We start from the raw sequence: 16874 nt of genomic DNA on the forward strand, positions 1-16874 counted from the left end.
TCCCCACAGTGATGGCGGCTAGCGGCCATTGTTTCTTTTATGGGAAGCATACTAGCCGCACAACCACGCTCTTCCTTGCTGCGCCGCGCGCGGCCGCGTAGCTACCATATGACGTCATAACAGCTCCAAAAGCGGAGGGTCAACTCGTGCGCTCGCTTGCGGCCGCGTAGCTACATAGCCGGGTCTCAGCTCGTGCGCTCGCCTGCACGAGTTGTTTCTTCGTCTAGCCGAACCAAATATGGCCAAGCAACAGCAGTTCACCAGGCTAAACAGTGGTTCAACAACTAAAATAAAGGCTAGTATGCTTCGCTTCCTGGGCTTAACCTTAGCTAAGCCACAGCCATTTTTTTTTTCTCGTCGGCTAGCTAGATAGCGTCCAAAGTTCTGCCAGGCGAAAATGCACTCGGCCAGAGAAAACCGAACGCGCACCGAAGTGCGCCGCGCGGTGGTCGAGGCAACGCGAGAAAAACGCATGCCCTCTGGCTGGCTCTGGCACCGCGCGGGTAGGGGAGCGAGAACAAAAAAATTCAAGAGGCTGAATATGTCCTCGCGATTAAAAGTCAAAGTAGAAAAAATAAATAAGAACGTAGTTGCCTTGGCTGGCTTTAGTGTCATCACTGGATGCTTTGGCGCAGGTGAAAAAAAATGATATTTTTTTTAATGTGACATGACGGCACGAATGAACCCCCACAACGCTTCGTCTCATCGGGCCTCGCTGCGGGCTTTGTCAACTTGTCTGATAGCGTGTTGATTTGGCTTGTCTCGTTGTATGGTCCGATGTGCGACTTTGGAAAAGTCAATGCACCTTTAGCGTCAAATATTTATGGGAGCATTAAACTTACAAAGTTCCGCAATTGAAAATCTAAAGCACACGTTTGGAAATGTCAATGCACCGTTCACAACAAAAGTTTATGAGAACTTTATACACATAAAGTTTCGGAATTGATATCCACGCGCTCCGTAAATTCCATGATAGACTGTAGATTCCGCGGCCTCCGCGAGATGCCGCGGCGAGCCCGTTCGCTATGAAAATATCCTTGAAACTTTGTGCTCGGGTGGGGCTGCTTGCGTTATGTGACTCCCGGTGCATGGGTGTTGCCCCGAAATTCAGCCCGAGTTCGCAATTTTCGCGGTGAAATTGCTTTTCGAGCGTGAAAAAGACGCTCTAGACAAAATCCAGAATGATTTCCGGCGCCGGGGGTTGCTTTTGTCGGCGATGTATGGACAGCACGAAAAAATTTCGGGGGGGGCTGAAGCCCCATAAGCCCCCCCCCCCTGGCTACGCCCCTGCTGTCTACCCTTAAGGACCCATCTGGCCGACTTCCTCGCTGCCCCTTAAGCTACAGGAGTACGACATCCGCGTTCTCTACCGTTCCGGCCGCAAACACACGGACGCTGATGCCCTTTCTCGCTCACCGTTCTCCGCTGACTGCGCTTGCCTATCCGCCCTTGAGCCCACACTTCCATCTCATGCACTGCGCAACATGCCGTCGTAGCAGCGCAAGGATCCCTGGATCAGTGCTCTCATCAGCATCCTTTCTGATCCATCCTCCTCTTCACCATCTCGCGCTCTTCGCCGCCAGGCTACCCACTTCTGTATTCGCGACGGCCTGCTTTATCGTCGTAATTACTTGTCTGACGGTCGCAAGTGGCTTCTCGTGATACCCCGCCATCTCCGTGACCTTATCTGCGACGCTTTCCACGCGGACCCTCAGTGCGCACATGCCGGCCTCTTCAAGACCTATACTCGACTACGCGTCCGATTTTATTGGCGCGGCATGTATAACTACGTCCGAAAGTTCATTCGCTCCTGTGCTCAGTGCGAACGCCGAAAATTACCTCCCGGACAAGTCTACCCGTCACAACCCCTTCCCCGCCCTAGTCGGTCCTTTCATCGTGTTGGTATAGACATATACGGACCGCTACACTCCACTCCCGCAGGGAACCACTGGATTATCGTTGCAGTGGATCACTTGACCCGTAATGCTGAAACAGCTGCTCTGCCGACTGCCATGTCCCGCGACGTTGCATCGTTTCTGTTACGACATTTCGTTCTTCGCCACGGGGCCCCTCGCGAACTTCTGAGCGGTAGAGGCCTCGCCTATCTTTCCGATGCTTTGAAGGCACTACTCGACGAATGCCGAATTGTTCACCGCACCAGTACAGCGTACCATCCACAAACTAACGGCATGACCGAGCGCTTCAACCGTACTCTTGGCGATATGCTCACCATGTACGTCGCCTCTGATCATTCAAACTGGGACCAAGTTCTCCCTTTCGGGACGTATGCGTGCAATACTGCGGCCCATGCAACTACTGGCTTTCCCCTTACTTTCTCCTATACGAACGAGAACCTTCTACTACGCTCGATACCATCCTTTCATATACACCTGACGCGTCCGAAAGTACTCCATCTGAAGCTGCTCGTCATGCCGAGGAATGCCGCCAGCTTGCCCGCTCTTTTTCCACCGAGGACCAGTGGCAGCAGCAATCCCGTCAACCTGCCGGCCGTTCTGCACCAACTTTCTTGCCTGGCTCTCTCGTATGGCTTCGGGTACCCGCTACTACACCCGGCCTCTCCTCAAAAGTTGTCGCAAAATACCTAGGACCCATCGCGTTCTGGAGCAAACGTCCTGCGTCAATTACATCGTAGAGCCCCTCACGCCATCGACGGACCTACGCTATCGCAGCCGCAAACTTGTCCACGTCTCTCACATTAAGCCGTACTACGACCCAATAGTAGTCACTTTGCCTTAAGCCGCCAGGATGGCGCCTTTTTCTGCGAAGGGCGATTGTAACGAAGAAGAGTAGCCTGCCTGCGCCACAGCACCATCGCTACCGGCTTGAGCTCGTGGTTGTCTTTCGCCGAACGCTTGTGACGGCTACCCGTTCGCGCCCGTTGCTAATAAATCTCTTAGCAAAGCAAACAAAATGGACCTCCTATGATTGAGGAGAGTGTTTGATTGGTCTGTTCAGACAACCCTGCTGCTCCCCGCCCGATGCTTGCGTCGGCGGTTACGCAAATTTTACGTCAGGAGAATGTTGGAATAGTTTTACGTTATAGGGCCCCAAGTGTCTTTTTCGCCTCTCTCTGCAAGGTGATTATTGACTGTGCGTGAAGCGCTCGAATGCGACCAATGAATGGAGGAGTGTTGCACCATCGCCACAGATGGGGGGGGGGGGGGGGCAGAGCGATGACGGTCTAAATCCCGTCGACAAAAGACCCACATGGCAAGCACCTTTTACACGGTGTATGACCTGCGCGGAGACGAATGCAAGATTTCCCCAATTCAAGCTTAAAGGGACCTGCGTGATGACAGCATGGGATTTGACAAAAGCACACCTTTGACGGAGTGCTTGTTAGTAGCCAGTACGTGTGACGAAATGTCTTTATTTAGCAAGAACGTTATTCCGACAAATCTATTTTTGCGTTATATCGTGAATATATAAACGCGTACGCTTTTCTTGATTATTGTTGGCCGCTCACACACGTAACGACACCTTGTAGAGGGCTACGCGGACGCCTTGCGTGGGATGCCGGCAGTTTCGTATGTACTAAGTTGTCCTTATGCAGAAAAGGTGAGGCGTGCAGACAAGACACAAGAGAAGAGAAGTCGACAGGACGAACGCCTTTTTTGCACAACGAATCCTTACAAACTAGCTCAGCTTTCTGTCGTTCTAAGTTGTCCTCCTGCGCTGTTTCGCCCTTTCGTTCACAACTGATAGTTCGTTTGCTTAAGATTTCTGTTACGATGCTTCGACAGCAAGGTACTAGTGATAACTGAGCGGTGTTCCTCAGACCAATTCTCAATTTTTCGTTGATGTAAGCAGTCACGGTGCGGCATTATTCGACTCGGTGAAGCACCGATCAACGGGCGCGAAAGGGTCGTAGTAATAGAAACCGACGAGCACGACGGTTATTGCCGGCCACTGGTCCAAGCGGCCTAAAGGGGTCGAAAGCAGGTTTAGGGATTATTGTTTTTTGTCATCAGCGCGACCGGGGAGATCAGACAGTTTTTTTGTCGAACCCCTGTGTATTCTCTGCCCCGCGCGTGCATTTAGAGGCTTACTAAAAAGTCGGGGTTGCGAATACCCCGAAATATGTGGTGTATCTGTACAAGCCTCTGTCCACAATGTCTTGACAGTGTATGTGGTGTTTCTCTGCAATGTTTTGTCCACGAATTGCTGCCAGTGTATGTGTGCCGACAGGGCCGTATGGCCAGCTGCCGTAGTTTCTCCAATGGTTATGAACGGACAATGGAGGTCCGGAACGGACGCAAGGGTGCGCGTGCGTGTTGCCATACGAGTGCGAGAACTCTATCAGCAGAGGAGAAGCACCCGTTCCCTCGCCCCTAATTAAAAGGGGCGGGGCCAAGACCTTGGGAGGAGCCAGTTTACAATTGGGTGAACTTGATTGGATCGTTACCAATATCTGCCATCCTCCCACCCAGGGCACTAGAGAAAGGAGAAGTTGTTTAAACGCAGGTTTTAGACCGAGTCTAGAAGCTGAGCCTACACTCTCCTGAAAAGCGTCAAGGAGCTAGGGCCATCCAGTATCACCTGGGCCACCTAGCCGCGTCTGAACTGCGATACTGGTTGGCATGAGACGACAAAGCAACGTATGTAACGAAGCTCATGGTAGTTCCCCTGATGTTAGCTCAACCTGCCCGAGGGAAGACGTCAGACCTAGACTCGTGGGAAACCCGGCCCAGCAATCGCATCCACCGCAACGAGATCGGCTTGCCAGCCTCCTTCGGTAAAGCTCTGACGCCGACTCCACGCTTTATGGACTTGCTGCAGCTGCCCGGCGATGCGTATGCCATCATTTGTTTTCTTTGAACTATGTTTTGTTGACCACGCTAAGTGTGTTTTTGTAGTGTTATTACCTATGTATACTGATAACTTTTCGTTGTATTTCTTTTGTATTCATCATTGATCTAGATTAAGTGCATGTGTTAGTGCTGTGTTTTTCGTGTTTCATTTAATCTTTGTGTCATTGTAAAACAATAAATATTGTTTTTCTGTCTTTCTCCCGGCTCCGACTCCTTCGCTGTGTTCGCTTGAGTACAGAGCGACCAACCGGCTTGTACACCCCGTCGACGACTTCGCTCCGACAGCGAACGGGTGACAAGCCTTGACATAGGCCTAACATAAAGAAGCTATACCAGCTCAACATGCCCTTGAAGTTCGCCAGCGTGTATGGCAAGCAACGCGCACGGCGGTATTCTGGAGGACACGACATAAAATTTCTTGTACACTGCACTTCAAAGAGAGCATCTGCTGAAACACGCAGCCACGGTTTTCTTCTCGCCGACCAGCTCTACCTCAAAAGCGGAGACAGAGAATGGAGGAAAAGCTCGAGAATGTTGACAGCCAAGTACAGGGCAATTAAAAGCGTAGATCAGCAACCAGGAGTGATCAAGAAGAAAGTGACAGAAACAGAGACAGTGAATCGAACGCAAAAATTTTAAACAAAAGAACACCATGGATATACATGCAACAATTGGAAGAAAGATATCAGAAGAGAAAATTTGTGTGGTAATGCAAAAGGCAGTGCCTTTCTACTTGAACCCCAGCGCCTTGCTTAAGGACAAAAATATACCGCAGCAAATATACACAGCCTAAGGCATATGTCTGCTGCAGCGAAAATTCGGAGACCACTCAGTCCATCATAATTTAATGCCGAGCTGTTCCGTTAGTGAGACCCGTAGGTAACGTACACCTTCCCAAAGCTCTAGTATTTAAAGTGGAGGAAGCATCGAAATGTAATCAGTCAAGATAAGCAGGATACGTTTACAGTACTGGTAGAAAAAGAAAAGCAGGGAAGGGATTGGTATTGCTAGGCGAACTCAATAAATCATTATGACTAGGTGCGTTACAGGCATAGGTAGCGCTACGAGGTAGATAGAGAAGTATCGAGGAGAAAATGATTAAGCTGTTGCATGCAAAGCTGCTAGAATGAATAGCATATATGACATACCTAGTTGGCTCAAGCAGGCTAGGTGACTGTCAGCGCCCCGTTTCAAAGGGGACGCCCACACATCGAGTCGTCCATGACCGACCCACAAGTGTTTTCCGCAGCGAAAGCACCGCGGCTCAGCCCTCACAGCCGTTCAGCTCCCGGAGCGGGTCGACAGGTTTCCCGAGATTGCATTTATTTTTCATATATTCTCTGTACTTTGCATGTTCCAGGTCTATATGTGCTTTACCGCTGTTCTGATCATGGTACTCGTAAAACTACCATAACTAGAATCGGTGTTAGGAATCGAGCGCTGGCTTGGAGCGTGTTTCACTGATGCAGCGGGGCCTTGCAGGCGCCTACTACGACTACAAGGGCAACCTCGACGAGTGGTGGACGCCAAAGATGCGGCGCGGGTACGCGGCCGGTGCTGTGTGTTTCCGCAATCAGGCCGACTGGTTTGTGAACCCGGTTACGGGCAAAGCGGTAGGTGCAGCCTTTTCTCGCGTACGTGCAATTTTTGTCTTTGCATAACAACAGCAATAAATTCACAATGATCGCAAGCGAAACCTGGCTACTAACATACAGCTCAATTCACATCAAGAAACCTACACGCACAGAGAATTGTCGCATCTGCGCTTGCGCATACGTCCACGTTTTTTTTTTCGTGTTTTGGTAAAGGTTTTGTGAAATAAATACAGATGGAAGTCAACGCCGGTGCTCATTGCATTGGTTCATGAGTTCGAATTATTCTTGAACGGTTTAGCCAATCAGGACGCATTAAATGCATTTGGGCAGTGCACTGGTGGATAACCGGACGTATGTTTCCTTCTACTAACGTCACTTGATTTCCTTGTCCACCCACAGCTCTATTCACGAATTCATAAGCATTCGCAACCACTTACTGCTTTCTAAAGAACACATACAGTCATACACACGCCGACATTAACAACAAGTTCCTGAATAATCTGTGTGTCGTAGTCGCCGGTGAAGGATAATCGCAACGATTTCATTACGTTAAAAAAGTATTCCTATAGGGTTCGTGGCTCACACACCAAAACGTGCAGTCCAGCGACAGAGGTATTGACAATCCCACGCTCAGGTTAGTCTGATGCTTTACATAGCTTGCCTTTCAAACCGGGAGAAGGCACCGGTGGTGCACTTACATCTTTATATTGCTACATGGAGGCCCGGCACGGGGGGCGGCAGGCAAGTGTTGTGAGGTTGCAGAGAGCGGATGGCTGAGGAGGCCCTGATGAGAGGAGCGGTCTGATGTGCCATGCCGCTAGAGGGCTCCCCACTGTGGACATGAACGATAAGATAGGTATATGAAGAACTGCTAAGAAATATGTAAGAAAGTAAATGCGCTGGGAGAGTGTTGATGTATCTGTACAGAAAAAAAAACATTGATTCACAGTGGAGGAAAAGTACTAGGAAGGTACTAGGAAGTACTACCTAGGTAAGACATTAGACAGTATAATCACAAGAGCTTAGTGGCGCAACCCACCGTCCCGTTCCAAAGGGCAGGCTCATCCGTTTAACGGTGGCGTGCTTTATTTGGTCCCCACAGCACAAGGTTATGTGCTGCGGACGACGTGCAATTGACTGTTAGACTAGCGGAAGGGGAAACCGTAGGACATGCATTCGCCGCCATAGGCTCGTTTAACGCGCTCGATACCACATTATCCTCACAGCCATTCGGAGATAAAGTAGTCGTCTTGTTTCGGCGGTTGATGAAGTCCTTCGTACGGTAACGTTAGTCATGGCCGGATGCCTTCTCGGCGCACTGAAACATGGCCCGATGAAGCAAGGTCTTGCGGAAGCGTCGTAAGAGGATGGTTGTCAGGCTGGAGTTGGCTGTAAACGTCTAAATAGTAATCGTGGCTGCTCGATGTAGTCACAACGGTCAGTCGCGACACAGGGAAGGTCAAGAGGAGTTCCTTAAACCATGTCCGCCGCAGTGCACGCGATGTCCTTGATGCCTGAGCGAAGGCTAAGCAGTACGAAGGGAAAGTCTTGAATCCACAAAGCTGAGGTGTCCGGGGTAATCAGCGCTGTCTTTTGCAGCCGGCACAGTCACCCAACCATTCCTTCCTCGGATTTGCGTAATGCAGTCATGTGAACTTGACGGGGGCGCACCGGAAATGCTTCAGGCCACCGGGTATAGCGGTACATGCGGGCGAGGATGTAGCTTTTGCCACATGATGGACTTAATGAACCGACAATGTCTATGTGAACATAGTCGAAGCGGTAGTCAAGCTCGCGGAATTGCTGAAGCGGGTAATTTGTGTGTGGCAGGGTGTCTTCGCGCGCTGTCAACAAGCTTACGAGCCCATCTCCGAACGTCATTGTTCATACTGAACGACACAAAACGAGAGGCAATGAGGCCCTGAGTGGCACGGACGCTAGGATGGCTAGAGTTATGCAGTCTGGCGACGATCTGTTGGCGGTAGTAGGGTGGCACAAACAGGTGCGCAGTGCTAGTGGGAACGTTAGACACCTTTTCGCCCGAGTAGAAAGGCAGTGACACTTTAGACAGCAAAAGAGACGTGGAGCCGGCACGCAGAAAGACCGCGACACTTTTTATTCCAAGTTGCTAACCTGCACACCAACATTCACTACTACCCCACACGGCACCATGCATAATGCTCCGTGCCTTATCTACTTACTAACTACGGTTTTGATACTTTGCCTTCTTCACTAAATAGGTTTGACCTATCTTACACCTTGCTCCGTGAAATTTTTTATAATTTGCTTCCAGACATCTTTTGTTAAAGGGAAGCTGAAGAGTCTGTCGAATTCAATAAGACGCTCATATACGGATGCGGGAACCTTAAAAACTATGAAGGTAAAATTTTGGGGGGGATATTTCACTTAGGAGCGACGCAATCGTCGGTTAAAATTGCGCTGTAGCTCGGCCCCCGTCGAGCTCCGCGCGCTGGTGCTGACGCTGACGATGCGAGCGGAGACCGGAAACGGCGGCGTAGTGACGTCAACACTGGTTTTCCGCTCCTTCGCAGCCTTCGCGACCGTGCCTGACCGGGCTTATTTCTGCGTGCGTGCCGTCCTAATCTGCTTCGCTCGACCCTACATTCCTTTATTTGTGTGTATATAGGAGTGGTAGTTGACGTGCGCAGCATCAATTGAACTTGTAGGCCGATCATGCCGGCGTTCTGTGCAGCCTACGCTTGCACGAACACCAGCGGCCGCAACGATGTTCAGATGTTCCATTAGTTCCTGCAAGACAAGAAGCTTTCAGCTAAGTTAGAGGCTGCTGTGAAGCGAAACAACTTCAAGCGCTCAAGAACAAGTGTTGTGCTCTAACCACTTCCGTGACGATTACTACCGGAGTTTATCAATAATGCGTGCTTTGGGTTCTCCTAAAAAAATATAGTTAGCACGCTGAAAAGAAGGTGCATGTTTATCGCCCACCCTTGGCGCAGGTTTCATGGCCAAGCGCCGCGAATTTTCTATTCGCAGGTGTGTTGTGAAACAGCCTGCATGCAGCTACCATAACGCAGTGCAAGCGTAAAGTTTGCATGTGTTGGAAAGCCTGCTCACGCCAACACTCTGTACTCCCCCTTCTCTCGCACACATAAGAAACCGACCATCTCACGTAGCCGACGGAAGTCGCCGGTTACGAGTAGCGTGCGGATTGCGCGCTGATGAAGGTTCCATACTACACGTGCTACAACTGCCGGTAAACTTTTCCCGCGTTTAAACCGTCTGTGTAGATTGCCGACAGCTTTGGGGCAGCGCACAAATGCTGAAGATCGCATCACCGCTTACGTTCTACGAGGAGGCATGCAGGAACATAATACTACAGTTGTTTGCCCTGAAACGTACATACTGGAACGCTGAATGCAGCTTAGCAAAAAACATACTCGCCAAAGAACATTTCCAACACAAGGAGATGCTAACACTTCGCCTTCGTTCGCGTGGAAAGCAGTGCTTGCACTAGCATTTTTTGCTTCTTGGAGAGGCCGGCTCTCCGCAATCGGCTCCTACATGTAGTATGTACAAGTATGTACGTACGTGTAGTATGTACAAGTATAAACCCCTTACAAGTGATCTTGCACGCGACAGCGACAGCGCTACAAGCGAGGCGATGGCTGTCGCGTTCACTCGTCGTCTGCAAGCCGAACTCCACGCGAGTGACGGCTTTGAGCAACGACTTCCCGGAATGAGGGCAGCAATATACGCGCCGAAGTAGCGTGCCGCATGCTTTATCAATTTAAGTTGATGTATTTTACTGAAGAAGGAGCATAAAGTATTTCTGAAGGTCTTGCACTAGGTTCTTATTCTTGCACGTGAAAAATTCAATAGTTTGCTCGTTCCGTGCTAGTTGCTCATAGCATTTCCGGGCGACGAGCGACGAGTTCTAGATTTCTAGAAACGAGCGATCGAGCGACAACACCGAGCGATTTGTTCAAGCGACGGCCCGTTCTGTCGCTCGAAGCCGTCACCCGTCACCGTCGAGCGCAAAATCTCTCTCGTAGAGTTTGGACTTAACGCCGAACTCCTCAGGGAAACGCAAGCTCTCGAAAATTTCCATGACCGTCTCAGTAAAACACCACCAAACTACTTTGCACCGTGCTTCGTGTGTAGCGGCAGCAGTCGGTCCGGACGAACACCATTGTTGACGTCACGAGGCGCCCGACCAATCACAGGCGGAAACGAGGCGCGCGCGCTGGGCGTGTCTGCTGCTGCACTTTTCGTCGAAATAAAATGTGTTTGCGCTTTCTTTCACTCAATTTCGATGCTATATTCGAATTCAGAGGGTTGAAAACCACGGCGTACTGCTGTTCACTCATTTTTTCTGGAAAACCTTTCAGCTCCCCTTTAATCTTTCCTTTTGTGCATTTCCCTGCCACTATTTCCCTCTTATTTTAAATAATTATCTTCAATGAGATGTTATTGTGTTTGTGGTATGGTTCATTTTATGCTGCACCGCTTGCTTCTTTTTGAGTCTTCCTTGTAAACAGGGTTGCCCTCTGCTGTCTGTTTTTGTGCGCACCGCTGCACCGATGTGCACATGGGGCCAGGGAGCACTGCCAAGTTGCGATTTAGCGACTTTCTTTTTTCTCGTCTCCTTAGCCATGTAAGTAGGTACGCATGTCTGGAATAAAGGCAGACTCAGATCGCGAAGCTCGCTTTCATGACGTTGTATTTCTGTGATTTTCTCGAAGTAAACCAGAGGAAAGGACACCCAGACGCGAAAGGGCATCGACTGTCGTTTTGAAATGGCCTTCGATGTATGTAGGGTCAGCGGTGAATGGGACAGGCAATTGAGAGTTGCAGTGTAAAGCACATGGCATTGTTCTGGGATCGCTAAACACGTATAATACACGATGTGGGATGTTGCGCTGAGTGAGGAATGAATCCCAACATAGAAAAAGGACGGTGGTTTATTGCCTCAGCAGCAGTGTCAGGTGATCGTACCGGCACTTCGCACGTCTGGTTAGCAAGTAAGTTTTTCAAACCACGCAGCTTGCTTTTTTTGTATCGTTGTATCTTCCCTATCACCTGCAGTAGGCGGTGGCAGTGTTCTTTATCGGCCACGCAGTGCAGCCATGCTTCGTCGGGGTGGACGTGGCGGAGGCTGCGGAGAGCGCGTCGTCATATTCCATTTTGTGGGGAATGTGGCGTGAAATGAAATACATGAAGATGTATTTATCTGTGTTGTTTGTCAAGCCACGTTCTGAAGTCGAGAGAAGAGCAATCGCAGGTGTTCTCTGTGCTATTGTCGAGCGCTATAACGTAGAGCTATTCGAAACTGTTTATATTCAATTTTTGCAATCAGCCCTCCACAATTGGTCAAAAAGCTTTTGAATTTCCTCCTTTTTGCTTGTCTATTATGTGACGTCATGAAAATCGAGAAATTTTGCAAACTGGCATGACGCGTTAACACGCACTATGCATGATTAAACCGAAGAAATACAACATTTGTTCGAATTTCACACCTTTTTCGCTATAAGCCCTCCTTGGTTGGTCAAATGTTCTCGAACTGTGCCCAATTTGCCTTTCTATTATGCGATGTCACAAACCCGCGAATGGTCACTACGTGAAAGTGAAGTGTACGAAATAAAAGTGCATCATTATGCCTGATGAAAATAACCGGAGACAGCTCCGTTCCGAGAGAACTAGAAGAGGTCTGCCTCCGGATCCTTGTGGCACTGTCTGATCGTAGCTGCCGGAGAGAACTGATTTATTTGCGTATAATCAAAATCTTTACGTGCCAGTATAACGTTGTCGAGCCCTGTTGGCACGTATGAGACATCGCTTTTCGAACTATTCTTCGCTGAGTACTCTCGGGTTACATGCCTTCGTTCCTCTAGGCAGTCGACGTTGGACGCTCAGTAATTAGTGTATGCTTGAGCTATCCTGTCCGACTCTTGCTTCGCTGCCGCCCCCGTGTGCCCCAGTACCCATACTAGCTTGTGTGTGATCACTTCATGTGGTTCCGTGCCTGTTTGTTATTGTGCTTCACAGTCTAATGAAAAGAGTATGCGGCGTGCCTGTACCCCGAGAGTACTCGTTCATTTTTGTCAATTACAGAGGCAGCATGAAGCGGTACACCCCGCCCTGCACAAGTCCCTTAGCAGGGAAGAAGCTGTCGCATGGAGGCAACTACAAACGGGGTCGTACTCTAACCTCAACATGCTAAGTAAAATGCGCCGCAAATTATATACGGGCAAGTGTCCATGGTGCAATGAGAAACCCACATTATAGCTCATATCATGGGCATGGACAAACTGACGTAGGCCCAGTCTTATCACACCCAAGTGCGGAGCAATGGGAGGAACTGCTGTCCAGCGACCACTACGAAGACCAGATAGGTCTAGTGCCGCGTGCACGACGGATAGCAGAGGCCAGCGGAGCCCAGCACTGAAGGCAGCCGACCATTGCGATAGAGGACGGAGGAAGCAGTGGGCGAACACCTCCGGGGAAGACACAAGGAGGAAGACTACCCTAAAGGATCCGCCCCAGCCGCAGAAAAACAATTACTACAGCTCAGTAAAATTTTCACTCACTCACTCACTCACTCGCTGAAGATGCGTTTTAGCAACGTATGTAACCATCTGTTGCACGTGGCCGCGATTGTTGACCAAGGTAACCAAGGGAAGGCGGTCTAATCCCAGAGTCTGGCTCTACCCTTTTCAACCGGTTATCTACTGTCACTGCGCTTGCTCAGTACCACCGAAATCCTCTCCAATTCAGCGTCCTCCTCGCCTATTGTTACCCGATTCGATGAAGGTCTGTCAAAGTAGACAATATCTTTTAAATCAAACAAAAAGTGACCTCCTACAAAAGAGGAGAGCATTTTGTTGCGCGGTCAAACAATGATATCGGTCGCTCCCGAATGCATACGTCAGCGGTAATGGAAATTCAACGTTAGCAGATTACAATAAAGACAAATTGGAATAGTTTTAGGTTACCGGGCTACTGGTGTCGAACCGGTCACTAGGAACCAATCTAGGTAGGCGAAAACGAAGTGAACGCCGTGGCTTACGTCACTTATGAAGCGCTAGGAAGTTTGCGCCACGGTCCTCAGGTCAAAGGAATGTGTACATTCTCAAAGAGATTAAAAGGTTTGACGATAAACGTCGTTGGAATGTCCGATGGATTAGCAGGTATGTGGTGGTAAGCCTTGACTAAGTCACTCTATCTAAACATGGAGATACCAACTAATAAGACGGCGGACTCATGAATTTGCGGAGGCAAGTATCGATCGGGTACAATGCCAGCGTTCTGTGCGCAATAGTCCACGCAAGAGGGCCATCTTACGGGATCTCGCTTGGAAACCATGTACAGAGCTGATGACCTGCTGCTCGACAATGCACGAATGATACCTAATTAAAAGCATATTGCTGCAAAACACCGCAGGAGCGACCGATGGTGAGAGGACTGACGAAGACGACGATCACCGGTAGTCGAGCTCACGGGCTCCATCTTGTGTACCTGTCTTCTGCCCGTTGTATATAGCTTCTAAATCCATTGTATTGCGTGATTTCTCCCCGTCACATTTTGGTGGAGAGTGCTAGCGTACATCACATTGCCACGTGGCAGTGACGCAGAAAGAACACAGTAGCAATGCTGCGAAAGACGAAACTAACTTTTATTGGGCAAACCTGTGCCCACAAAAACAAGCTACACTTAAAAAACGGCGACAACGGCGAACACAGTCGGCGATCGTCAAAATCTGATCAGTGGGTCAAGCGCGTCGGCTTTTATAAATGAGTCGTCGAATGTTCCAGAGTAATCGCTGGGACCGGCGTGTCTTCCACAAAGTTCTACACTATTCGCTTAGCGCATACGTGCAATCAAATTGCACAATGTTCGGTGACAGACTGCGAATGAAACCATCGATAACATTCCAGAAACTTCCTATATAAGCAGGCACGTCCTGCGCTGTGGCCTAACATTTGTTATGTGGTGAAACGTGGTCACGCGATAAAGATAAACATGTACACGTGTCAATATTTTACCTGGCAGGGACGGCACAAGTGTGGTTTCTGAACTACAAACAGGAAGTTACGAGTTGGGAGGTATGTAAGCAAAAGTGTGTGTGTGGGGGGGGGGGGGGGGAGGGGGAGTCATCAATGTGATTTGCAAGCCCATCGGACGCCGTCGTACTGCCCAGAAGGAACTTGCGCGGCGAGCTCAGACTTCCACCGAGTCCTATGTGACGTAAAACCAGGACGTGCTCGCGATTTGTCACCAAGTCGACGACACGATGCTGGAGACGGGAAAGGTAGCCCATATCCTTAAAGGCATCGAAGACAATGCGTTTACACATCGGGTTTTTAAGAACTCATCCACAGCGTAAGACGGAATCAATGAATAGCGATGCTATAGACAAGCAAAAAGTCGCCGCCTCACTCCGAACTTCACATGTCTTCAGAACCCGGCTGCGACGTCTATCTGCGAGGATCTGCGACTCCCACCCGTTCCTGCTGCATCCGACATATTGTGCGCATCATCCACCGCAAGTTTGACGCTGCCTCCCCAGTTTCCCTTCAGGTGCGTAACCCCGACGAGTCCCATGCCACCACTTCCCTAATCCAAACCGTTCCGAGTAAAGAACTAGGAAACGCTGGATTACAGACGCTTTGCCCAGTCAATCGACCTGACTACCACCCGCCCGCCGCACCTGAGTTATACAGACGCCCAACCATACTTCATCGTTATCAGAATTTCGCAGAATGACGCACTTCCAATTACAGGCCGATCTGCTTCTGTTTTGGACGCGGTGGACACATTTCCCGCCATCGTCACAGTGCTTCGAACTCGAGGCCTTCGCCGAGCTAACGAAACATTCGACGTCTAGGTGGTAGTTCCCAAGTGCCGGTACACAATGACGACGACAGCTCTCCGCCATGATCGTCAGCACGACCAAACCGTTCTCTTCGACATCCCGATACCTGCCCGGCTCACCTCTGCGTCGTTGCTCTCTTCATCCCTCATACTCCCGCCGCTGATCGGAAAGCTCACGGGCGTAGTGCCGAGCGCTGAGCCTGCCACCATGATCCGGCCCGAAATTCCTCTGCCCACACTACCTGGACATCACGACCCCATCAACGTGGACGTGCACGGTATACCTGTCATCGCTCTCTGACACTGGCGCCCACATATCGGTCATGAACTCAAACCTCCGTTTTCTTCTGAAGTTCTTACCCTGCTCCGATTGCTGTGGTACGCGAAGCCGATGGTGCGGCTCCGACTATTGCCGGGTTGCGTACCGCCGGTTACGCTGTGGCCACTCACCTCAGTTCAGTTTCGTTTTACGTCTTGGATCAATGCCCACATTTAATCATCTCCGGGCCTGACTTTCTTTCGGCACATTCGGCTCGTATTGAGCTCTCTGCAGGGGTTATCCAGCTTGCCTTACCTCATGCCGTTGAGCCTTCTGATCCTGCGCCGAGTCGGCTGTGTTCCGCCGAGTACATTCGTCTACCAGATCTAGCCGTGACGTAGATTGACGTCGCTCCTGATCCCCCTGTGGAAGGCAGCGATTGCGTTGTGTGGCCCAATGCTACCGTCCTCTGCTCGCAGTATGTTCCTGCACTCGGCCACCAGTATAAAGAGCAATGCTGCCTGTCTCCCTATTGTGAATTTTGAACTGCGCCCTGATGGGATACACTAGGGTATCTCTTACAACCCTAGCTCTAGCCTCCATCATGCTTCCGTCCTAACTGAGCCTGCTGCACAGCCTCCTGCTGGTATTGATTAGAACTGATCACTGGGCCATACAAGAGATGTCAAGCATCGGATTCACACGGGCGATGTCAAACCAATACACCGATGTCCCTATAGTGTCTCATCCGCTGAAGGCCAAGTTATACAAAAGGAAGTTGACAACATGCTTGCCCGTGACATCAGCGAACCTTCTTCAAGCCCATGGGCATCTCCTGTCTTGCTTGTAAGAAAAAAGGACAACGGCTGATGCTTCTATATTGAATTTCGGAATGTTAACCAACAAAAAAGACGTGTACCCCTTACCTCGGATAGATGACACCCTTGACAGTCTCAGTGGTTCCAAGTATTTTTCTTCGGAAGACTTTCGTTCCGGGTATTGTCAGATTGCACTTGACAGCATGGATCGTAAAAAGATGGCATTTCTTTCACCTGATGGGCTCTATCAGTTTAAGGTGATGCCACTCTGGCTTTCCAAAGCTCCCGCTACATTCAAATGAATGATGGGTGATGATGCCATTCTCTTTTCGCCGACTTTTGACACACAGCTCGAGCGTCTTTCGACAGTTCTTTCAGTGTTCCACAAGGCGAGACTTCCGCTCATTTCCGAGAAATGCCACTTCGGCCGGCGGCAACTTGCTGTGCCCCGGCAGCTCGTCGACTCTTCCGGTATTCGTCCTGATCCGGACAAAGTTGGTGCGGTCAATGATTTTCCTGC

General features: G+C 50.0%; 1 long non-coding RNA gene across 1 annotated transcript in view; it reads left to right on the plus strand.

Annotated features, from left to right (window-relative positions):
- Window positions 1–16874, plus strand: part of LOC140216665 (uncharacterized) — a 142617-nt gene that overhangs the window by 97220 nt on the left and 28523 nt on the right. The window contains exon 2 of the long non-coding RNA XR_011893241.1: window positions 6315–6445. This is a non-coding gene — a long non-coding RNA (uncharacterized lncRNA). The remainder of the gene's footprint in view (window positions 1–6314; window positions 6446–16874) is intronic.

Source organism: Dermacentor andersoni, chromosome 3 (genome assembly GCF_023375885.2).
Source record: "Dermacentor andersoni chromosome 3, qqDerAnde1_hic_scaffold, whole genome shotgun sequence".
In the NCBI taxonomy this organism is placed as follows: Eukaryota; Metazoa; Arthropoda; class Arachnida; order Ixodida; family Ixodidae; genus Dermacentor; species Dermacentor andersoni.